This window comes from Perognathus longimembris, chromosome 8, assembly GCF_023159225.1.
Source record: "Perognathus longimembris pacificus isolate PPM17 chromosome 8, ASM2315922v1, whole genome shotgun sequence".
In the NCBI taxonomy this organism is placed as follows: Eukaryota; Metazoa; Chordata; class Mammalia; order Rodentia; family Heteromyidae; genus Perognathus; species Perognathus longimembris.
In genome coordinates this window covers 21,687,822-21,712,681 of record NC_063168.1, presented here as the reverse complement: position 1 = coordinate 21,712,681, position 24,860 = coordinate 21,687,822, and the positions used below count along the sequence as shown (strand labels likewise).

General features: G+C 39.7%; 1 protein-coding gene and 1 long non-coding RNA gene across 5 annotated transcripts in view; one reads left to right on the top strand and one right to left on the bottom strand.

Annotated features, from left to right (window-relative positions):
* The window catches only part of Meis1 (Meis homeobox 1), a 142,293-nt gene that overhangs the window by 69,827 nt on the left and 47,606 nt on the right, over positions 1 to 24,860 (bottom strand). The window lies entirely within an intron of this gene.
* LOC125356270 lies at positions 2,513 to 10,403 on the top strand. The gene is made up of 3 exons (XR_007211847.1): positions 2,513 to 2,898; positions 8,189 to 8,752; positions 10,392 to 10,403. It is a non-coding gene; the product is annotated as an uncharacterized LOC125356270 (long non-coding RNA).

Below are 24,860 nucleotides of genomic sequence, written 5' to 3'. Positions count from 1 at the left end.
TACAGATGAAATATCATTGGATCCTAACTACCATAAGGAAGAATTTTTGTCAGATATATATTCCAACTCCTTCAGTTTTGTTACATATGTTCAAGTTCAACACAGTTTACTTCATGTATCATAAGTTAATAGTATAAGTATGTAATGGCCAAAATTGAATGATTAACTGCAAGTTTAATTTTCCTTAGGGTTCTGTTAACTCATTGGCCTCGTAGCCTTTCTCATTCTTAGGAGTTAAAGTTTCATTGTTTTTTTTTTAATTCAGAGTGATTCCTAGTTGATCAAAGGAAAATAGCAAAAGAAAGCATATTCTCCTGCATTTTGTTTTGTACTCAGAGCTTTCCTGAAAATTTTGAGATCATTCATCTAAATAGGGAATTCGTTATGTGGGCATCTGTTCTGGCAGAGCTAGGTTCTAGCAGGGGCTTAACCAATATCCTGTGGCACAGATGCATCAGTAGGCTTCATAGAAAATATGGACCTAATAGTGGGGGGAGGGGAGCCTAAGAACAAGTCACCTCTAAATATCATATTATTGGTGCTTAGGGGGGAAAATAGCTTAGCTAGATACCAATAGTGCATGCCTATAATCCTAATTACCTACAAGGCTGAGATCTGAGGATCAAGGTTCAAAGCCAGCCTGGGCAGGTATGTCCATGAAATTCTTACCTCCAATTAACCAGCAATAAGCCAGATGTGGAACTGTAGCTCAGGGGGTAGACAGAGGACCAGCCTTGAGCACAGAAGCTAAGGGACAGCACCTTATTCAAGCCTGAGTACCAATAGAAGGAAGGAAAGGAGGGAGGGAGGGGGAGGGGTGGGGAGAGAAGAAGGATAGTGGGGAGGAGGGGGGAGGGCAAGGGAGGGAAGAATAGAGGAAAGTGTGAGCTCCATGTGCTTCCTAAGGTTGGTTCTTGAGAGGCTTTCCCTTTCTAGTTAAATTTTGGTTTGTTAAATGGTGCCAAGAAAACAATAGTTAACCACAGTGGAACAAGCTCTTACTCTGGCCTTTAGAAGGCCCCTAAACTCAACAGAAACCCAAGAGAAGAAATGGAGAATCAGAATCTGCAGAACATACCTTTGTGTGAATGGAGTACTCTCCTTTTCTCGCTCATATACAGAGCCATCCTTTGTTTTAGCAGTTATTCTCTGCACTCATTCCTCTAACAAAAATGCATTGCCCTCCTATTAGGTTCCACTATGCTAGCATTGAGGAACACACAAAATAGAGAACATCAGAAAGACTTTTGTTTCTATCACGTATTTCAGCTAGAGGGATAGAGTGATGCAAAATGAAATCATCACAGCCATATATACACAATTGCAAAGTGAGGCACTCAGTCAGAAAGAAACCAGAATCCCTGAGTTGTGTGAAACAAGGGAAATTGGCCTAGGCTGCTAGAATCTTGAACCCAAGTCACAAGGTTGGGAAAGGGACAAATAGGCATGGTGGACAACCTCAACAGACAGTGGGCAGAGGAAAGACCTCCAGCAAAGAAGCACAGGAGGCACAAGGTTTTGTGTGGTGCAACACAGCCACAGAACTGGACTGGGGAAGCAGCATGGAGGCTGGAGAGGTGGGGGGCAGCAAGGCCCTTAAAGCTCTGTCTGTTCACTAGTATTGAGAGTGTAATTCTGTGGAGTCACCCTCAGTATCTTCTCCATTGTATACTCAATATTACTCACATTTCATCATATGAATTTATTTCATCAAATAAATGGCTCTTTCTAGTTCAACTTGGCATACCCTCTCATTCCCAAGTAAGCCTGAAGAACGTGGGAGACACAAAGTGGGAAGTAGGGTTCCTAGACATCTAGGAATTCTTTGTCAAGAGGTGAATGCTGTTAGGATCCCAGGCCAGCAAGGCAAAGGCAAAGCAATTCACTAAGCAAAGAACAGCTGGGCCCTGGGCTCAGGAAGTCAAAAGTACAAGAAGGAAGAAGGGAGTTTCCTCTCATATTTCTGTGCACAGAATCAGGAAAATATTAACCTATATGCAATTTCCTTTGGAATCTGTGTGTGTGTGTGTGTGTGTGTGTGTGTGTGTGTGTGTGTGTGTGTGTGTGTGTGTGTGTGTGTGCTGTGACTCTCTTCCACTGCCTAGGGTCCGTTTCCCTGCATTCTCACTGGAGTTCTCACCGGGAACTCCCCTGTTGAGGCTCACCCCTCCCACCTGGACCTGGGCTTCTCTGAAATCATCCTCATCATCTCTCAACAATCAAAATGTCCATCCTGTCACATTTGTGAATCTAATTAAGACTCTAGGTGAAAAAATTCAAATAAGGAAGGAATGAATGATGCCCTGTACAATTTTGGAGAAGTTTATGGACAAAACTCAAAGCCTATGGTATATGCCTATAATCCTAGCTACTCAGGAGGCTGCGATCTGAGGATTACAGTTCAAAGCCACCCCGGAAGGAAAGTCTATGAGACTGCTATATTCAATTAACTACCAAAACAGCACATGTGGTGCTGTAGCTCCGGTGCTGAGTGCTAGCTCTGAGGGATAAAGCTAAGGAACAGTGCCTAGGCCCTGAGTTCAGGCCCCATTACTGGCACACACATGTATTCATGCAAGTAAATTTGATTTTATATGGTAGAATTGTAAATGCAACAGTAAAGGCTTTAAAGCATACAGTTAGCCAGTCGCCAGTGGCTCTGTCTATAACATTCAATACTCAGGAACTGAGATCTAGAGGATGGCAGTTCCAAAGCTAACCAGTGTTGAAGAGCCCATAAAAACTTTAATATAACCAGCAAAAAGACAAGTTTGAGGTGTGGCTCAAGTGGTAGAGTATAAGTCTTAGCAGGCAAGTTGAGCAAGTTCCAGGATCTGAATTCAAACTCTAGTACACACACACACACACACACACACACACACACACACACACACACACGTTGGAAAAGATAGCTTGATACCATTCTTACAAAAGAGACCAGAATGTTTTCAAACCGATTATTACCATTACCTTTCACCAACACCTTTACATGTACCTTTTGGGATTTGTAAGCTAAGTTTTTGGACACCACAGGTTTTAAAAGAAATTGACATTACTGTAAACGAGCCTGTGAATGTATTGCAGAGAATCAGAGCCAGAGATCTAGGTTGAATGTTTTGAGGTATATGTAGGTCATTCATAATGTGGGTGTTTATATGTCAGAGATTGCCAGCCTGTTGAAATAAATTTGGAATAACTTCTTTGCTATAAATAACACATTCAATTAAGCTTCTCTCATGCCATGACTCTTCACTGTCAACACAAATAACGTATAAAATGTAACTGGGTAAAAAAATATAAGAAAAAACCAATGAAATAACTAAGAACCAGTATAAAAACTTTCACGGGACACAAATGCTTTATTTGCAAACCTTAATAAGTATTTGAAGGAATTGAATGGAGATAGAGAACTCCTTATATCCACAGGTCAGCAATGCTAGTAGGAATTTTCAGTATTCTTACTTATAGTTTACTTAAGGTTTATTTATGTGGGCATTCACACAAATAGAGCATGGTGGACATATATAACATACATTAAGAAATCAGATACCAGCTGAGTTGGTGGTTCACACCTGTAATCCTAGCTTCGCAGGAGACTGAGATCTGAGGATTACAGTTCAAAGCAGCCCCAGGAAGGAAAGAGACTCTTATCTCCTATTAACCACCAAAAGTCCATCAGTGGAGCTGTGGCTCAAATGGTAACATGCTAGTCTTGAACTAAAAAGCGAAGGGATAGTGCTCAGGCCCTGAATTCAACTTCCAGTATTGCCCTCTATCCCCCCAACCGCCCAGAAAGAAATCATATATAATTTCTTAGCTTTAGTTTCCCTTGCATTTTTTTCACTTTGTCCTTTTGAGATAAGAATACCTTTTTTTAGTAATTTGTATGACTTTCTGATTTGAATTCCCCTCAGAGGAACAGCAGCAAGTTAGCTGTCCACACTCAGCAGACAAACAGCAATGATGAATAGGAAAAGAAAATAAACAGATTTTACCCATTTTTCATCCATTCAGCATTTGTATTTTACAACTGAACACCATGGAAAATCCCTGCAAAAACAGCATAACCTCTTAATGGGGCCTTAGAACTTCAGGATATGTGCAATACTGCTGAACTCTATATATTTATGCTAGCAGTAAAACAAAATGGGAACCCCCCTTTTTTTTTCCTTATAAAGAATACTTGCAAATACTAAAATAGAACAGCACAAAAGTCACAAAATTTGACCTTGCATCAACAGCTCATTAAAGCATTTTGAGAATCAGTACTTTGTCATTTCTGTAAAGTTATTTTAGTCATACAACTTTATTGCATGCAATATTTTCATCACATATTTAGTGACTGGTCATAAGGTCCTATATAACCATGAAAATAAATTCATCTCCTTTTTTAAGAAAAAACAACAACATATGCCCCATGTGGAATCTTATAAGCAAACACACACACGTACACACACACACACACACACACACACACACATTTATTTTGGTGGTGGCTCCAAAAGTTTGCCATATAGCTTATTTTTATCTTCCATAGTACTCTGCATTTGTATCAGTTATTATAGATGTATGTATGTAAGGGAGGAGGGGGGCAAGAAAAGGACATGAGGATAGAAGTAGGATATATACATATCACATGTATAATATATTTAGCATATCATATATATATATGATATACATGAAGATAACAAAATGGAATTCACCAAATACTGCTTGAAAAAGCAGAGAGTGTGGAGAATGAGGGCCAAGAAAATATCATTGAGAGGTGAACTTATTCAAAGTATATATTCATCTGTGGAATTATAACAATGAAACTCCCTTGTACTATTAATGAGTTACTAATACAAATTCCTTTTTCTAGGCTGGAAGCACAGTTCCAGTGGCAGAGTGCCTACCTAGTAAGCATACAGTCTTGAGTCCAAACATCATGCTGCCAAAACAAAAAACAAAAAACAAAACCACCAAACAAACCAAAAACAGTTATGAAACTCAGATTGCAAGCACAGGTTCTCAGTTTAGTTTATATAGAGAGAATGATGCCATTGCTTTTGTAAATCTTTAGGTCTACACAGCTCTGGAGATCAAGTAGATCAATAGTTTAAGAGGCTGGGTTAGATCCTAGCATCAGTGATTTTTTTCTACTACAGCCAAGTTTGAGAATATTTTCATCAAAAGCTATGCCTAAATGTTGTGATTTTTTTGAATCCAAAGATGTCAGATAATGCAGAATTCTGAGTGTGCACAGGCTGGGTGGACACTGTCTTCACTGCTCTGTATGGCTATGGGGTGACCACCTTTATTGTATTACTATTATGAGTTTGATAACATAGGGCAGCCCTCTCCTTCTTCATCATTTCTTTGAGGCACTTAGGGTTCCTCTTCATCCCCCCCCACTCACCTCCCCCCACGTAGGCCATTGGACAGCTGAAAGCAGAACCTGCATTTGGAGAATAGAACTCTAGAAGACAACGATCATGAGATGAGGCAGGATTTGGAGAAGAGGAAATGGCACAGGTCAGGGAGAGAATAGATACTATTCTGTCCAGGTAGATTTCTTTGCACAGAAAATAAAAATAGACGAGGTTGTGAAATGCAGCTTAGTAAGTGTCTGGGGACAATGAAGAGATAATAAGTGTAATTCGAAGGAAAATGGGGGAGAAAGAAATTCAAATGAATGTGTGTGTGTGTGTGTGTGTGTGTGTGTGTGTGTGTAGAGAGAGAGAGAGAGAAAGAGAGAGAGAGACTGAGAGAGAGAATGAGAGAGAGAGAGAGACTTGCTTTTCTTATTGTAAAGCCACTTAAAAACCCAACCATTCCTGAGAGCAAGGGTTTGGGAGTCACCAGCATGTATCTGTTATTGCACCTAGTCTTTTCTCCTCTGATTAAGGAGGCTCTTGTTCTTTTGTGATGTGTAGTGCCACTCGTCCTGGAGACTCAGTTAATCAGGGACAAGTGCTTGCCTTTCAAAATAATCGCTTTCTTGCAACGTGATGACATGACTTTGGTGGGCCTGGTAAAAGATGCAACAAACTTACTAGAGAAGCACCACTCCATCTTTCCCAAGTACACAAGACTGCTGGGATCTTGTGAGATGGCAAACACACATTCGGTAGTGAAAGATGCTACATTTTTTTACATCCTGCTAACCCAACGTTCAGTAGGATTCAACACAATCTTCCTCTCTGGGCAAATGCAACTAGAAAGCACGTGGGGTATGGGATGCTCTGCCAGAGAGGAAAGTCGGGACAAGCTCTTCTCTATCAGGAAAACCTTGCAAGGTACACTGAACACACAAACACCTGTGGGATAAAAATGGAGGGAAGGCTGCTCTGCCTGCTCCTCAGAGACCCCCTTGATCTCTCTAAGACTAACTGGGGTATCAGAAAGCCAGGATGAGTCACTACTCTCTGTGAATGCTACAGGCTTCTCTCCCCTTTATCTCCTCACCTTGAGTGACATCTCATTTTTTTGTCCTCTACCTTTGCAATTATGGTAAGAAGACAGAGTTTGGCTCTATCCTTTGGGTTTATGCAAATCCCATAGTCACCAATTCACAGCAGTGAGACTCTGGGCAGGTTATTCTACCTCTCTGTGCCTCTCTCTGGCAACTCTAGAAGTGGTGGATTTGGTAATAGTATTTGTATCTTAGACTTTCAGGGCACATGAAATAAAAGCAGCTACTCAGAAATGCTTGGCATTTCACCTGGCAGCAGAGGCTTAGCACAGTGGTTGTAAGTGCTCATGGTTGTCTACCTCGTATGTACTTTCTTGCTGCAAGGGAAGATTCATCTGTACCCTCATCTCAAAGGTTTAAAACAATGACTGCTATTACCATCATCTCTTCTGAACTTTTCCAAAATATTTACAAACAAGACTAACACTGCGTACCACTTTTTCTTCTTTTGTTATTTCCTTCCCCTGCTCTCTCTTTCTTTATCCTCTTCTCTCCTCTCCTTCTTCTCTCTTTCCTTTCTTTTCTCCCTTCTTTCTTTATCTTTCCACTCCTGTCTTAAGAACCCCCATGCTGGGCATACTGGTTCATGTCTAAAATCCTAGCAACTTGGAGATTGAGACTATGATTATTGGATTACAGTCAAAGTTAGCCTTTGTAACCCCAATTTTAAACGCAAAAAGTCATACAGTCTTATGCACCTCTCATCCCAACTATGGGGGAAACATAACTAACAGGACCTCAATAAGGCAGGACTGGGCAAAAAGTGAGACACTACTAGAAAAATAACAAAAGCAAAAATAAATAAATAAATAAATAAAAGAAGCTGAAAGATGTGGTAAGTTTTTGTCCAGTAAGCACAAGCCCCTGAGCTCAACCCCCAGGATCACCAAAAAGAATAAAAATCAGTTCAATCCTGGAGTCATCTGGAGCTTCTTAAGTGTTCTTCAGAGGAAAATGAGGGTTAGGGCCTAAGTAGGTCCATTGCAGAGAGCTGCAGTCTAACAGTAAACCAAGATAGTGGGAAACAATGCTTACTAGCAAAGAACAGCCCTTATCCTCCACTGTCTAAGAACTCCACTGATCACTCGCAGCCAAGGATATATGCTATTTCTTTCCTATATACACAACCTTATTATACAGTCTAATTTATACATTAGGCACAGTAAGAGATTAACAACAATGGCTAACTATCAAATAGAACAACGGTAACAATATACTTTAATACAATTGACTGAAAAGTTGTGAATTTTCTATTTCTGAAACTCTAGCATGAGTGGGCCACAGATAACGCTGGGCACCTGAAACTGTAGAAAGTGAAGCCACACAGATGGGGGAAAGTTCTGATTTCCCATGTGAAATAGGTTAAGGCATGATTATTTATCCTCTGAGTAATATTTCCACAGTAGTTGTTAATGACCAAAAAGGTTTTTCTTTCACTAACATGAAAAAAAAAAAGAGGTCTACCACCACCAAAAAAAAAGTATCTTATGATCTTAGTTAGGTGCAGTGGCACATTCTTTTAATTTTAGCTACCCAAGAGGCATAAACTATGAGAACCATGTTCCAAGAAAAGCCCTAGAAAAAACATAAAACCCTGTCCAAAAGACAACAAAAGCAAAAAAAAAACAAAACAGGATCGAAGCTTGGCTTAAATGGTAAAGGACCTGCTTGGTAAGTGCAAGGCCCTGTAACACACACACGCACACACATGTGCACACACACACACACACACAGGATCCAGGAAAAGTGAAGTGCATGATAAAAATATAATTCCATCTCTTTTCTAGACAGTAAAAATTCTGCATGCTAACATCTATTCTATACTTGCTAGATATCTGAGACTGTGCTTGACATTGATTTCAGAAAAAATAATCCTTACAGGCACATTACAAATGTGTTTTCATCGTTTAAAAAAAAGAAAAACAAAAAACAACTCTATTTTAAAATAACTCTTCAGTTGTCATTGAATTTTCAAAGAATGGTTTAATAGCGAATAGCTACAATAGCAAATAGGTACTAACTCATGATTACAGGCTATCCAGAGAACACCCACCTCCTAACTGCTTCTCCCAGTCATTGGCTATACAGATAAGACATGGAACTAGTCTTCTATACAGATAAGAAGGTGGAGCCCTATATGGATTCGAACCCAGGTCTGACTCCAGGCTAGCACTACCCTACCCCATTTAGTTTCATTAGATTAGATCATATTAACCTTGATACATTTCTTTGACCTCTAGAAAGCTCTTCAAGAGTATGGGCAGTCCTTTCTCCTTGCTGTAGGCTTTCAGCACCTGAGTTAAGGGGATGGGATCAGAAAAGGTTAGGGGCAAGGACCACTTGTGTGATACACAAAGACCACAACGCACTGAATAGATCCAGATAATGTTCACCCAAATAGGACAATTTGGCCTCCAGTTCATTATAAAGCCACATTACAAAAAAATAATAATAACAACACCAATAAATTGTGAGGATTTTCTTGAATGTATTACCAAACAACGAATAGCAAAGGGTGGAAGCAGGGGCAAGGTAGAGCGGGGCCCTAGGGTCCCTCCCTGCTTTGCAAGCCTCAGCTGAACCACCTGTGATATGACAAACGGCCAAGCCTGGGACACGATGAAGCACAAGCAAAGAATTCCCAGAACCATACAAAGCACATCATGTCTCTTCCTCTTTTCTTTTATCTCCTTTTCCCCCTTTCTTTTTCATTTCTTGCCTTTTCCCCCCTCCTTTTCTTATATTGGAATTGAATCCAAAGCTTTGTGAATGCAAAGCAAGGCAAGTGTTACCACTGAGCTACATCCTCAGCCCTCTCCACTCCCCTCCTTTATAGACACAGTCTCATTATCTTGGCCAGTCTGGCCTTGAACTCAATAATCCTCCTGTCTCTGCTTCCCAAGCAGCTAAGATTACAGGCATGGATAGCTAGACCTGGCTTCATGAGAACCCATTTAAGTGTCCCTCCACATGAAGCATCTGAGCTTTGGAGGCACCTGCCCTCTCCTGGGACCACTGTACACTCAGGTAACCGTGGATGACCACCCTGGATAGGCAGGGCCAGACTGCTCCCCCAGGGAAAAGGGAAAAGAGACTGACCGGAAGCTCAAGGAAAGTTTACTTCTCACCATTTATGTATCAAAGAAAGGGAAATCTCCAATATGCATTAATACAAATGAGGCTGCCTTATCAGGCTCTCGCTGCCTGTGATAGCCTGCTCTCACACTGAGGAGCACAGCTATACACCCCAGTTCCAGCATAGCCTGAGAGCCATAGGCTTGGCAGAGGGCTCTTCGCCAGTGACACCAATGCTAACGTGAAATCTTCCTGGAGAGAAGGAAGTCACAGAAACCAGTGGGTCCTTCACTGGTCCTTTCCAGGACCTAAATGTGATGCTAAATGATAATAAACTGGCTAGCAAACTCTGTTCCCTTCCCTACCCCAGCCTCTTCTTTCCCAGGATTGAATGCTACTCCCATGAACTGCCAGTGGAGGGAATCTTCTCCCTCCCAAACGGACCTCAGAATGCCAATCCCAGGCCTGCCTGCCTTTCTGACTTGGCCTGTGGCCTAGAATTCCTTGTTGCTGGCCCCACCTAACAGACTGGGAATGCCAAGATGCCAGGCCTGAACTTGCTGTGTACCCTTTGGACACTCTATCTTAGACCACCCAGCTGTCTGTACAGAGGCCAACTTCTATATCCAGGTTAAGTGTTCCAAAGCCACATTCCTCTGAATAATCAGTATGTTTCTGCCCTGTCCAGCCTCCGCAGTCTGTCCAGTGGCTCTGTGTTGCTAGGGTTCTAGCAATTCTCCTAACCTCAACATATCCTCCCTCCTTCTCACCTGGCATGTGAACTTTGAAACATTCACAAATCACATTCATCTAAATCCAGAGGATCTAAGATGATGTCCAAAAAGAAGTGTGGGAAGCACAGCAATCCTCTCTGCATCTCAGTCCACACCCAATTCTGTAACTTTCACAAACATATCTTAAATAACTCTCCATAAGTCAGGTGTCTGTAGTAGGTAGGCAACAAGTTCTCTCCCATGTAGTAGAGACAAGCGGAAGAAAAAGCAAATACTCCCATGATCTGGTCTGAAGAGAAAGATGAAAAAGTGGGTCCCCACAGGCACAGTGATAGATATTTATTTCCTCTCCAAACACAAGTATGACCCTATTCAAAAAATGTTCTATCATTTAAGTCATAGGAGGAGACGATAATCTCCACCAGAGAAAACTAAAAGCTTTCAAATAATGAAAAGTGATTCTTTGGGATGAAAATTTTGAGGTAGCATTAACCTAGCCAGAAAAGTCCATGGACTTTTATCTCCAAAGAACCAGCAAGAAAAGCTAATTCTGGAGGCATGATTTAAGTGATAGAGCACCCATTGTGAGAAGAAAAGGCTGAGTGAAAGCACAAGAGCCTGAATTAAAGACGTAAAACTGACACACACACACACGCACACACATACACACACACACAGGTGGGTGTGTGCGCGCACACACACACAAATGTAATGGTGGTGACAAGGGACCTGGCTAATTCAAAGAATGGCATGATAATAAGTAAGATGATCCACAAATACTCTTGGGAAAAGGTAACATGCTGTAAAAACATCCCTTCCCTTGGGAGAACTTCCAGTTTTCTCCAACACAAGGGCAGGTATATTTTCCTTGTGCAAACAGTTATAGCTGCTATTGCACAACATTTGCACAGTCTGTTTATATGCAGTCATTCCCACTAGATTATAAGTTCCTTAGCACAGTAAATGGTGTTGTTCACCACCGTATACACTCAAGGCCTGGTATTACTAGGCAGACAGCATTTGCTGACTGCCTGGCACACTGAAATGATAAATTAATGTAGATTTTTTTTAAGATTATTTAAGGTAGTTTGTCAGGAAGGAGGCAGGGCAAATGTACTACTACCTTCTAAAGTTTTGTTTCTATACAAGAAAAAGCTAAATTTCCAACCCTGAGTTTATTTCACTCTTTTCATGTATCTGGTTTAAGGAATTTATTATAGGAAAATTTAACTATCTATCAGTGACTCACGCCTGTAATCCTAGCTACTCAAGAGGCTGAGAGCTAAGGATGCTGACTGGAAGCTAGTCCAGTCAAGAAAGTCCATGAGAGTCTTATCTCCAACTAACCACTAAAAAGCCAAAAAATGGAGCCATGGTTCAAGTAATAGAGTACCAGACAAGCAAAAAGGCTCAGGGAGAGTGCCCAGGCCCCTGAGTTCAAGCCTCAGTACTCATAAATATACATTGATGCATGCACGTGCACACACACACACACACACACACACACACACACACACTCCCGGAAGAATTCAGTTATATAGGAGTTTGCTGAGGCCTTGCTTACACATGGGGAAAGATTTCACGTGAACAACAAATTGATTGGTTGCTTGCCTCAAGTGGTTGAAAGGAAAGGATGAGATGTGTTTTACACCATATTTTTTATTAATCACAATTGAAGTAATGAAATGTGATATTCACTCACCTGGTGCAATCTAAGTTTCTACAGCCACCACATCATCCCATACATGCATTTATGATAGTAATTATAATAATGACACACCTTCAGGAAACAATGACGTGGCTAAAGCATTGTTCCTTTATTTAATTCTACTCATGTTGCCAGCAAGTGAAATACAAACAGGTGATTTACGAATATTCTCTCTCCTTTTCTCCCTCTCTCCTTAAGTGGACCTGATTAAGTGACAGATTGATCATTCAGAGCAGAAGCAGTTAAAAATGATCATTTTACACTTAATGAACATCAATAATATTAGCTATTCTATTTATTAGAAAGTGTACTTGAGAGCATATGATAGAGAATGGTGTGGCTTCCTATTAGAGGAGTCATAATGCATAGGGAAAACTAGGCTGAAACAGTCAGAAATATTTTGGTCCTGAATGAACTTGTTACTATCACAATGAGTTAATGTTCTACCTCACCACTCCACAGAGGATACATGAAAAGTAATTAATTATAACTTCTCTTATTTTAGTGTTTTGATGGTGGAGGAAAACTGGCCTTGTTTATTTTTGTTTGTATATTTTATTTTTGGTCTGACCAGTACTTCGTTATTGTTTTTCATAATATTATTCTTTATTACATGAATTTGAACTTAAAACTGGTTCAATTGCATTGCCGGTATGAACTTTCTCACTTCCAATACCTATTTTGTTATTCTTATCTTTAAGTAGTTGTATAAAGGGAGTTCAGTCCAACATGTCGGTTCATGAGTACGTCATCCCTTTCATCATTCCCTCACAGCTCTTTCAATTCAACCTCTCCCTTCAATTTTCCTAGTTCCTTTTCCAGATACATCATCTATTGACTATCATGACTGCATTTGTCTACCCTTCCTCTCTCCATCTGTCCTTCTCTCCTCTTGACTTCAATGACCCCCACAAGACATATTCCAGTTTCCTAGGTTTCATTTTGTTTAACTGTAAGTTAGTTGTTCATAGGAATTATACCACCCAGCATCATTTTTATAGATAAAGATGAAAAAAAGAATTCATTTATGGCCGGGCTCATGCCTGTAATCCTAGCCACTCAAGAGGCTGAGACCTGAAGATTGTGGTTCCAAGCCAACCACAGAAATGTCCATGAGACTCCAATAAACTACTCAGAAAAAGCTGAAAGTATCTCTACGTCTCAAGTGGTAGAGCACTAGACTTATGCACAAAGAGGCTCAGAGAGAGCACATCGGTCCTGACTTCAAGATCTGGGGGCGGGAGGGGGGGTATGGAATTCATTTACAATGATAAAAAAAATTTACCAAGACTTAAGTTCCTCAATCCTTAAGATGTCTCAAAGTCTAACCTGTAACTACAAAACAAGATGCAAATATCACTATTAAGGAGACAGCAAGGCTGTGAGACAAATAATGCACTTTGACAGAACCAAATTACACATTCTTATCCAAATATTAACTGCATCTTCAGCAGAGTTCCAGGAGAACTGAACAGAAGCTTGCACCCTAGACTCAGCTCCAATTGATGCCTTCAAGATTAGCCTATGCTAAAAAAGTAAATACCACTCTGAGAGTGAAGGGAAAGCAGGTGATCTCTTAGGCAAACGAGGGCTGTGGGATTTAGAATTTGAATGTCATGGGTCATATACATGCACTCTTCAATGTTCTACGGGCCTCTGCCAAGAAACATGGCTCCCAAGTCCGTTGCCAAATACCAACTTTCTCTTCTGATCCCCCTTAGTGAGCCTACATGGACATGAATAATCAACACTGAAACTAAGGGCAGAGTAAAAGACCTCAAAATGTATTTCACAGAATAACTAAGATGCAGTTCCAGCACCTGACCCACCAGAACAGGACAGTCAGACCTTTCACAACCAACCATGGAGTTTTGGGGAGGCCTCTGCTCCACAGGTCCTCAGAAACAAGCTGGGGAAGGGAGGGTCCACATGCTCAGCTCAGAACCAGCTGGTGACATGCATATAGGAGTGAGCTTTTGCATTCTCTGACGCTCTTTCCCTCCAGGACCCAGCTAAGTAAAAGTGGCAGTCTTCTTCAAGCAGCAGTAGCTCAGGAAGAAGTTTCCAAAGCAGAGTGGAGAAAGAGATCAAATTAAAGAGATATTGACTATGAAGGCTCTGTGTCAAACCCCACAAACCAAGCTGGACCAGGAATTAAGACCTCAGCATCCAATCAGAGTTCCACTTTAGAAACCTGCCAAGGAGCACAGTCTCCTATTCTCAGAGGCCAAAACAACCTGCAGGCATGTTCTATTTTCTGAGCCGATGAAGCACATGGAGTTGTATCTGCTAGAGCTGTGACTGAGCTCACATAGAGGGGAAAGGTTTAGGGTAGCTGTCTCTTGTTCCTTGTGAGATCAAAAAGTCAAGAAGACTTCCCAGTATATGTGTTCTAGACACTGCCTCCACATCTATCTCTATACCCTCAGCTTTCGTTCCTCAACACACACATACACACACACACACACAATGAATATTCATTTTTTTCCTTTTAAGAAATTCTTTCCTTTCAGATTCTAATTCACTGCCCTACTCGCCATTTACACAGATTCACCACTAAGTATCTACAATAAACTCTGCTTTCATAATGCTGCACACATTTTTGGCATAATGGAAATTCCACTTGAAAAAGCCATCATTATGATAGTGCTAATAACTTTTCTGGGTACAGCTTTCTGTGTGTCATGGAATGAACTTGGGATGAGCAATCCAAATAAACTGCTCCCATCGAGGAATTAAAGGATTGTACCAAGCCCCACACTACCGCATGAACATTGCACCAGCATTTTAAATGGCTGTCAAGTAAGCTTGGAAAGCCAGGATTCAGTAACCCCCAACCATACATTCTTATGACATTTCTTGGCCTAAGTTGATAGATTGGTTTTGAAAACATACACTAATTTTTTTAAATGCAAAACAGACCCACTTGTTTTAGGGCCTGCACAAACAGAGAACCAGGCAAGTGGGAACAGCATAAACAACGTTGTTTATATCCAAGGCCTGAGAAAACCTCTGAACTTTCCTCTAAAATTGCAGGAAGTTTCCCAGCAACCTCCACCCATTAAGGTGGAATAAGAACCATATTTTCCACAGGCATGGACACCATTTTTCAGCTATTCTGACACAGAAGTACCTCAAAGCAGGAGCACAATTAATAAAGGATGGTTTCTCCTCTAACCCGTGACTGGAAGAGTCGAAAGTTCCAGCCACAAGTAATTCTCCAGAGCTAAAACTTAGTGAAGTCAAGCACAGCACAAGAACGGGTGTGAAGACTCAACATTTTCATGGTTCGGCTTTACTTTTAACCTCAAGTAGAGGTGGAAAGATTGTGCCTATATTTGTGTGTCCTAAAGGGGACTATTATTATATAAAACTAGGCCAGCTGTGTGCTTTTGAGCACTGAAGTTTTGTAACTGCACTGAACTAGATCTGCATGATTTCTTTTTATTTTATTTTTATTTTTTTATCACCCGGCTTCCTTAATACATTTCTCCCTCCCCCCCTTTTTTTTTTGGTTGTTATAACAAGACTATATTTAAAAGCAAGCAACAGGAAGCTTTTACTTGGGAAGTTGAGGTTTAAGCGCTCAGTGGCAAACAATGAACCGGAGAGATAAAGATGCAACACAAATGGCTAGGAACAGACTTTTGCGAGTTTCCTGCCAGAGTTGACTTGGGAGCATGTGTGGAGCCACGATATGAACTACCAGTGCTATTTTGCTTTTATTTACTCCAAACTATTTGTTCCTGTGAGAACCTCTATAAAAACAGAGTGTGGAGACAAACAATGGAAGCCTTAACATCTCCTCCTTGCCTGGGCTTTTATTTTACACATTATCAAATGTTTTCATCAGTGGAACTCGGTCCATTCATTCAACTCTGTGAATCACAACCCAGATCATGTTGCACAGGGTGGCTGGATGGGGAACCCTATGCATTGTGGGTATCATTGAAAGAAAGACAGGCAGAAGGAAAGCTAGAACATAGGAAAGAAAGCAAGTAAAAGCAAAGCAAAAGAAAAAGAGAAAGCAAAGAAAGAAAAAAGAGAAGAAAGGAGAGGAGAGAAAGAAGGCAAGAAGAAAGGAGAGAAAAACAGAGAGGAAGAAGAAGAGGAGGAGGAGGAGGAGGAGGAGAAAGAAAGAGAGGAAAGGAGAGAGGGAAGAGAAAAGAACAGAAAAGGAAAAAGATAGGGAAAGGTCTCTTTTCATCTTTTTTCTTTGACATAAACAAATTTACAAATCCCAAATAGTCAAGATGCAAGTTACAAGTACCCAAATAGTCAAGGTTTAACTAAAAAAAAATTTTAAGTGAGCTTGTAAGCATGTAACATAATTTTATTACCATTTGCTCTTTTGGCCCCCTTCCCCAAACAGGTATCCATGTCAAAGGAGAGCTCTTGAGTTGGGGGTTTGTTTGACCTAGGTCACGTAAAGGTCAAGCTTTTCACCAGTTGTTAACACAAAGCTTCCAGCCAACCCGCCCTCCAAATCCGGCTACACAGTCTTGTTTCCCTCTGCAAATGCACTATGCACATTGGATTTTTCTCCGTTTTGCGGGAACTAACAATCCCTTCACTGTGAAGTGATCTCAGTGACAAATAAATAGGTCAAACACTCTTCGGTGAAACTGTAGTCGCTGAATTTGCCAAATATGGAAATGTAATGGGTTTTGACTTTTTCATTTTTAAAAAGGCTTTTTAAAGCATTATTTTAAAACCAGTTGAACAGATTGCTTTATTTCTTTATTAAACTTCAAGGGATGCTGTCTTTTAAGCAGTTTTATGCAATCCAAACTATATTTTAGCCTCTCTGAAAGAGATCAATATTTATTCAGATTGATTTTTTTTCAGATTTACATGTGAAAAATAGATAAAATTGGATCAAATCTAAACCAAAACTAATTCTGTCAACTCCCATGAAAGTCAATAAAACCAAAATAAATTTAGCAGATTTCATCTACCTGCATTTGAGAATTGTTTTACTTCATTATTTCTTATAAACTTACTGAGCAGAAATTTGCTTAACTCTTACCCAAGCTTCCCTAACTGAAACAATAAGACTCTCTATGGAATATTTTGCACTTGAATATTATCACCAGGATAGCATATGGTGAACTGGCAGAAGGCAGTTTATCTTCATCCTCTTTGTAAGCTAAAATTAGCACAATGCTTTTGCGACACTCCAAACTCAGACTCTCTCTACAATGCCAGGCTTGTCCCACATCCTGCTAGCCTCCAATATTTACGCAAATTGGCTGCACCAATCGCCGCTACATTTTAATGCAATATAACCTGGAAGTGAATGCCAACAATGAAAAGTAAATCTGTGCTCTTAGGAATCAGTAGGAAAGATCCTTCCTTCGTGTATTTCTTTACTTATGTGGTGCTTTAACCTCTAAAATAGTTCAAATGTTTACCAAAGCTAATTGTACCAAGTGGGGTATAAAGTTCCAAAAGCAAGACACAATAATTACCTTCTTAGACAGCTAAGGCTTATTTTGCTACTTGTTTACCATATTTAGTTTTTCTTGGTACTATGTCTTTGGTGCTAAAAAGGCATTGTTGGAAGAATTAAGTATGCACTTTCAGAGGATTAAATGAAGGTGATCTGTGAGTGGAAAGAGCTTATTTCTTTAAACAGGAAAGCAGCTACTGGCTAGCTCTTTGAAAGGATTACAACACAAACAATGATTTTAAAAACAATGGAAGAGGTTCAAATAATACATTCCTTTTAGTTGGCCTGTAGCAATGTAATCTTCTCATCAAATAGTTTAAAAAAAAAAAACTCAGGAAGAATTAACTTCGGAAACACAAGATTGGCAGGTAAATCATAGATGTGTATTTATATTCGGAAGACAGAACACCTCCATCTCATTTTACTTCCCTCCCCCTCCAAATTTTAAGACATTTATTAAAGCATATTTTATACTAACAGATTTTCCTTCAATTCCACTAAAGTTTCTATCACCCCTGTGTGCTGAGATATATGTTCTCAGCTTGTTATCAGATTAACTCCAAGGTTAGAAACAAATGCTGTTAGTGTCAGTTGGTTTCAATCAACTGAGGAATCTGTTATCAATACAATACATAGAAGTTGTCCACATCATTTATAAAAACGAAAAGATTAATTTCTCAAAAGGCTTATCACATGCTGACCTAGTTATATTTACTCTCAGAAGAAGGCCAATCAGTGGAGAAAAACATGAAAGATTCTCCATATATGCCAATGTCATACCTGATCTACCTAAAGCAACCTTTCACACATGTAATATATTAATCTACCTATTCTAGTATTTCCTGAACTACACCCCTCTTTCGACATAAAATATATCTCAGGGAGTAGGGCAGGAGAAGCAAAATCATACATATGGTAATCTTTAGAAATTCTATGTAAAGCTATATAGTCCCCATCTAAGCCAATGACTAATATGCATTTGGACTTTTTCTGCGATTTCTCTATGTAAAGAAGAGAAGCAAACCTATCATACACTTCATATCCAAATGTCTAGAAAACTCAATTATTGGGGATATTTTGTACTTTTTTTAGTGCTGTTATCAACACTAAGTCCTAGGTTTAGAATTTCTCCTAATTGGCCATGAAATTATAGAGTTGATTAACCTTCTTGCAAATTTCAGTCTTAGGCAAAATGTTCATTCAAGGTTTTTCATTCTACCCATATTTGTAAGCAAAGTTTCACTCTGCCTTACAGTCACAGTATTTCAGAACTAAAGGTGAATACTTCAACCATCTGACCCAACTTTTTATTCTGACTGAAGAAATTACATTCCAGCAAGGCTATATAATGGTTCCATATATGAATACATGGAACTTGAACTCTATCTAAGGATACCTACCAGTCTTTCAATTCTATCACACAGCCTCTCAGGATGATGCTCAAAAATTACCACATCTTATCTTTGGCCTTAGAACTCTATGGGTTCCTATTCTATCCTTATTGAGGAAGAATAGATAGTATATACAAATAGGTAATGTGTTTGTGTATATAGGCAAAGCAAATATGGCAAAATGTTAACCACAGTTAAAATAAGGATGCACTCAAGTATTTTATTGTACTGTTCATTGTGTTCTGCTGCATGAATGAAAATATTTGTAATAAAAATTAGGAAAATACCAACAAGTTCTACGTAGAAGAGAATCTTAGTGCAGTACTCGTTGGTTGTTATCTGATACTTTCCATTTCTAAAACAATACCGTAGGCTTTAGTGTGTGCATCCCTAAGTTTTCCTTGCATGGTGGCCCAACTGAGCAGTGATCACACAAGTATAAGGAATTCCTTTTTTTTTTTTAAAGAAACAGGAACAGAATCACTAGGAAACCATTTATACTGCCTGGAAATAGGATAGGTTTACAGCTAGTTTCAAAAATTCAAGCATGCTTAGTACCATGACTCACATCTATAATTCTAGCTACTCAGGAGACTGAGATCTGAGGACAGCAGTTTGAAACCAGTCCAGACAAAAAGTCTGTGAGACTCTCAAATCCAATTAACCACCAAAAAAAATAGAAGCCTGTCTCACTAAAAGGAAGTCAGGTTTGAGTGAAAAAGTTAAAAGGAGAGTGCCCTGGCTCTGAGTTTGAGTCCCAGTACCAACACATACACACACACACACACACACACACACACACACACACACACACACACACACACACACCAATCCAACCATTAATCATGAGAGAACAGATTGAAAAGGTGAAGAAGTTGAAATAAGAAATGGATTCTTTAAGCTCTCTTTTAACCAGGCTGTATATACAAGAGGATAGGAGGAAACATAAACAATGAGATGAGGAGGTGGAGGGGTGGGTGGAGAGAGTAGGAATCAGCACAACCAATAATTCTATAGGGGAAACTAGTAGGAAAGTTGATTTGCTACAAGCAAACACTTCCTATAAACCTAGTTTTGGTCCCCAATAACATCCTTGAAACAAGCTTTCTGATTCACTATTAATAGCCAACAGATTTATTCAACCTTACTTACCAACTGCAATTGCTAGAAACTGAGCCCTCAAGACTCATCTAACTTGGTATGTACAAATCCTCTAAAAATGTCTAATATTTGTTAATGCTTATGTGTAACACTAAGCAACTGATTTCTGTGTCTTTTTATTTACCAATACCAAATTGCATCCTGATGTTCAAAGGCCTAATACTGTCCAATAGTTTCATTGATGACCAAAGGTTATTGTGACAAGATGTCACCAGAGGCTCATAAACTTTGTTAGTGAGCAAATCCATTCCCCATCCTAGCCTGGCTAGAATGAAAACTCAGTCTTTGGTAAAGAAGTGAAAAAGAGATATAGCCTTAAAAAGTCACCTTCCCCTCCACCACAAACTTCGGTTTCTCACCAACACTTTAATATGTGGCATAGGAGACATGTGAGCAATTGCTTGGTTGCTTAGAAGGCACAGTGGGCCAAGGCCTTGTGGTAAGAATTGTACTGGCCTACACCTCTTCTTAACAAGGCACTTCCTCATTGATTTCTGAGGTAAAGGTTACAGACTTGGAGATACTTGAGTCTGTAGGAGTGGAAATCCAGTGTCTCCCCAAAGCTAAAATGCCCTCTATCCTGACACAAAGGACATTCAAACAACCTCCCTCGTAAAATGAAGACATATGAGAATGATTCTAGAGTCTCGTTTTCTTAAATTGTACCATCGTGCATGCTCAGAAATGAGCACCAGTCATAATTCCAGCCTCCTGAGTAACGATTACAGGCATGAGCCTCTGCTGCCCTGCTCTTTTCTCTCTTTCAATGAGAGAAAGAGGTAGCAGACACATTTCAAAATAAAATGGACTAGAAAGACAGGTATTCAGTTATTACTTCACTTGGTATAAAATTAGAATGTTGGAGTTAGAAAGCCTAATCAGTTCCGGTCCTATTGTGCTCTTATTTCTACGCTCAGATCTTTGGAAATTCACACCCAGACAATAGAGACATGGCAATCTGCTCTATCATGAGGGGGGTGGTGCAGAAACCATACCTAAAAAAAATAGTTACTGGTTTGAATAATTTTTTTCCACTGTGTGGTATTGTATCTACCCATAATAAGTACTGCAAAAACCTGTATTAAATAATTGGAGATCCAAACCAAAGAGGCATAAATTGCAATCGATAAGACTTTAAGAGACTAAGAATTCTTAGGTTCAAATTTAGGGAAAGGAAGGAAACCAACCTCAAGTAAATGCCCTTTACTTCATTCGGTAAACACTGGAAAAATTAAACCCACTTACACATCAAAATAAGTGATATTGTCAGTTCTATGGAGAAGAAAGTTGGGTGGCAATAAAGGGAAACTCAAGGTTCCAGGCAAGAGAAGGAAGCCAATGGCTTCCAATTCTTGGGTCCCTTTTCTCTCTCCTCCTTTCTCCCAGGTCACAGCTGAGCAAAGGTAGTGTCCTTGCTGCATTTTTCTCTGAAATAGGAACCTGGCTTAGCTCTAGCTGACTAAAGCTCAACCCAGATAAGTCCTGGATAAGACTGATAGGCAGTGGGAAGGAATTTGAGGAAGTGACAAGAACTGCCACGTCATCCACCATAAAGAAAGTTTTCCCACAAAGTGGCCTGGGAGTGGCTACATAACAACTGGTGCACACACACACACACACACACACACACACACACACACACAATGCAGATAAACTCAGAACTCTTTTGTGAAGTCAGGATAGAGCCAGCCACAAGCCACTTTCCTGTCCTTGCCACATCCTTCAGTGGGTGCCAGGAAGAATATAGGATACAGCTTCTCCTCCTCCTCCCTCACCCACCATCATACATTGCTCCCTCCTGAAACTAAAAGGAGTCAGAGCAGAGAGTCACAGATGCCCTCCTGCTGAGCCACCCAGTGCCGCAGACTTATCTCTGCCCACTAGTAATATGTCAACTAGAGAATCACCCATAATCCTGAGAATGTGTGTCGGGTGGGGGGGGCGGGGGGTTGTTATGGGGTTTTTTTTTTAAACAAAGATTTCAAGTTTCTCTCTTTCTGTGGCATGGACACATAGGTGCCAAGTCAGAAATAAACTCTTCCTAATTTCATTCACCAAGTAATGGACATCATAATAATCTACAATGACATCTGTCATTGCAAGGATTTCCACTATACTTCACAAAAGTTTCTTGGGAAAGTGGAGGTCAGCTAGCAGTTATTCTTCTCCCAAGAAATTCACAGGTAAAGAAATAGGCCAAAGGGACAGTGAGACGGGGAGTTTTTTGGTTGTTAGTTTTTAAAGACAGTATGAAATTTTCTTTCGATTATATATCTGTTATATTTTAAATTTTTCACTCAAGGGACATGTTCTCATGAAAATACATCTAAATCTTGTCTTAGATACCATCAAAAGAAAAAAATCTATATTTTGAAATAGACTACAAGGTCAACTACTTGTACTAAAAGTATGTTGTTTTATTAAATGATAGTTGGGACTACTTTAAAGAGTGTATCAGGCTAGATCTCAGCTTATATGTCTAATGAATAAATCCCATAATACCTCAGTAACTTTCACTCCCTTTCAAGAAACTATGGTTAATAGTCAGCTATACAAATTATCCCAATTTTCTATGAGAAGAGAAATTCAAGTTAATTATCTCTCAAAGGTTTCACAGGGGCCACAGTTGTTGGCTGACCATATTTTCATCCTAGGTAGTCAGAGAAATATTTCAATACAGTGTATTTTTTGCTCAGAACTCTCTGAAAACACACCAGAAAGGAAATAATTAGAATTACATTTACTTACCCTCACATATTAGCATTAAATTATTAGTTGCATTAGTGGCTCACATTTACATTAAACTTGCAAATTATATAGATCCTTATTTTCATTCTCTGAGCATCTTAATTTTTTCCCCTGCATGCATATCTAATCATTTGCTTACCTCTTATCACTCCAGGAACCTAGAGTTCTTAATTCCATGGATTTCCACAGGGCAAAAATCTAGGCCATCTTTTAGGCACAGAAATCAATTCAGCCATCACTACACTCTGCATCAAAACAACATTTTAAGAGCAAAAGTTGAAGCCAGTGGCACTGAGCCAAAGTACTTCTCCTCTACAGGAAAATGCAGGGGGACTTTAATAGCACATAAGGCTGGTTATTGAGGCTTAATATCAATAAATGGTAATCTTCAGGTGCCCAAAGTTCCTGATTCAAATCTGGAACTTAACATATGGTACCCCGAGAACAGTATCACACACCCTTCTTCATTTCTGGAGTGTCCCATGTAAATATTTGCTGGCTCAATTTTCTCTCTTTACTCCTAGTAAGATCATACTAACCAATTACTCCTTTTTATGTAAAAAAGGAAAAAGGACTATAAGTCTAATGCATTTTTAACAAGATCTTCATCTCTGAAACATAACACTATATTAGCATGATACTTTCTAAAGGAATTGTATTAACTAAGTATCATAATTCATAGAAACATCACTGAAGTCTTCTAAAGTCATATTTAATCTATTGGCTACATCATTCACAAATTATGATAATTTATGCAAATAGACATTAAAACCAGAGAAAGCTTCTTTCCCATATCCTTTTCCCACAGCCCAAGTGAAGGCAAATTAAGAAAATTTGGCCAAAGGTATATGTATTTATGACTGTCTCCCACAGCAAATAGGATATTTTCCTCTGGGAATAAAACATTTTCCTTAAACTACTGTTTATAACCCTTATCAGCTCAACCGCAATAGAGCCATCAAGTCCAATCTCTTGTGGAAAAAAGTCAAGGTCAACAAGTGCTTGCATTTTTGTTTATCTTTAGCTTCAATTGCTACTGACATTCAATTGGGTCATAAACATGAAGTCTGTCAAATATTCCCAAGAAACAGGTGATCCAAAAGCTATCTCCACACAAGGCCATTGCCAGGTAATCAAACAATGCTGATGCAACAATTATGATTTGAGTGAATTTATTTACAGATGCAAACATCAGTTGATTCCAAATGAAAAGCATCATATACCATTCCCACCACTGGATAAAAAGAGTGGTGGGGGGCGGGGGGAGGCAGGGCAGGCATGGCTAGGAGAGGGTTCTTGCTAGAATTACTCACCTACAATAACTTGTATCTTTTTTTTTTTTTTTTTTTTTTGGCCAGTCCTGGGCCTTGGACTCAGGGCCTGAGCACTGTCCCTGGCTTCTTCCCGCTCAAGGCTAGCACTCTGCCACTTGAGCCACAGCGCCGCTTCTGGCCGTTTTCTGTATATGTGGTGCTGGGGAATCGAACCTAGGGCCTCGTGTATCCGAGGCAGGCACTCTTGCCACTAGGCTATATCCCCAGCCCCAATAACTTGTATCTTGATGAGCATAGTACCACAAAGAAAAGCCTTTCTCTTCTTATCCTTTTCTGTTTAAAAGCATTATTGTGTTGCTTAATACAGCCATGTCCTTTACTATTCTAGCCAGGTTCCTGAGCTCAGTTGACTCTCTCTGTCTCTGTCTGAAAACCAATTCTGTGTGTGTGTGTCTGTGTGTGTGTGTGTGTGTGTGTGTGTGTGCATTTATGTGTCTATTTGGAATTGTTGCATTATTCCTTTAAGCCAATATGGTTACTACACTAGAAAATACTTCATTTTAACTTGAAAAGTGCTAGAATTTGTTCAGCATGTTTGATTTTAATGCATCGGATTAGTATTTGGGGAGTGGGACTGGGGGAAACCACATCGTTCTTTACATTCCATCAAGAAGCTCACTGATAGCAACAGGAGTTATGCAGTTGGATCCAGGAAGCACATGGCCCTATGCCATATTTTACTTACAGATTAAAAATAGAATCTGTTCCAGCTGCAAAGTAAGACACATTAAACCTTCTGACTCCATCTGAAAAATGGAAATTAAACCTAAGGGCCATGGCTCTAGTATCTAAGACACTCATTC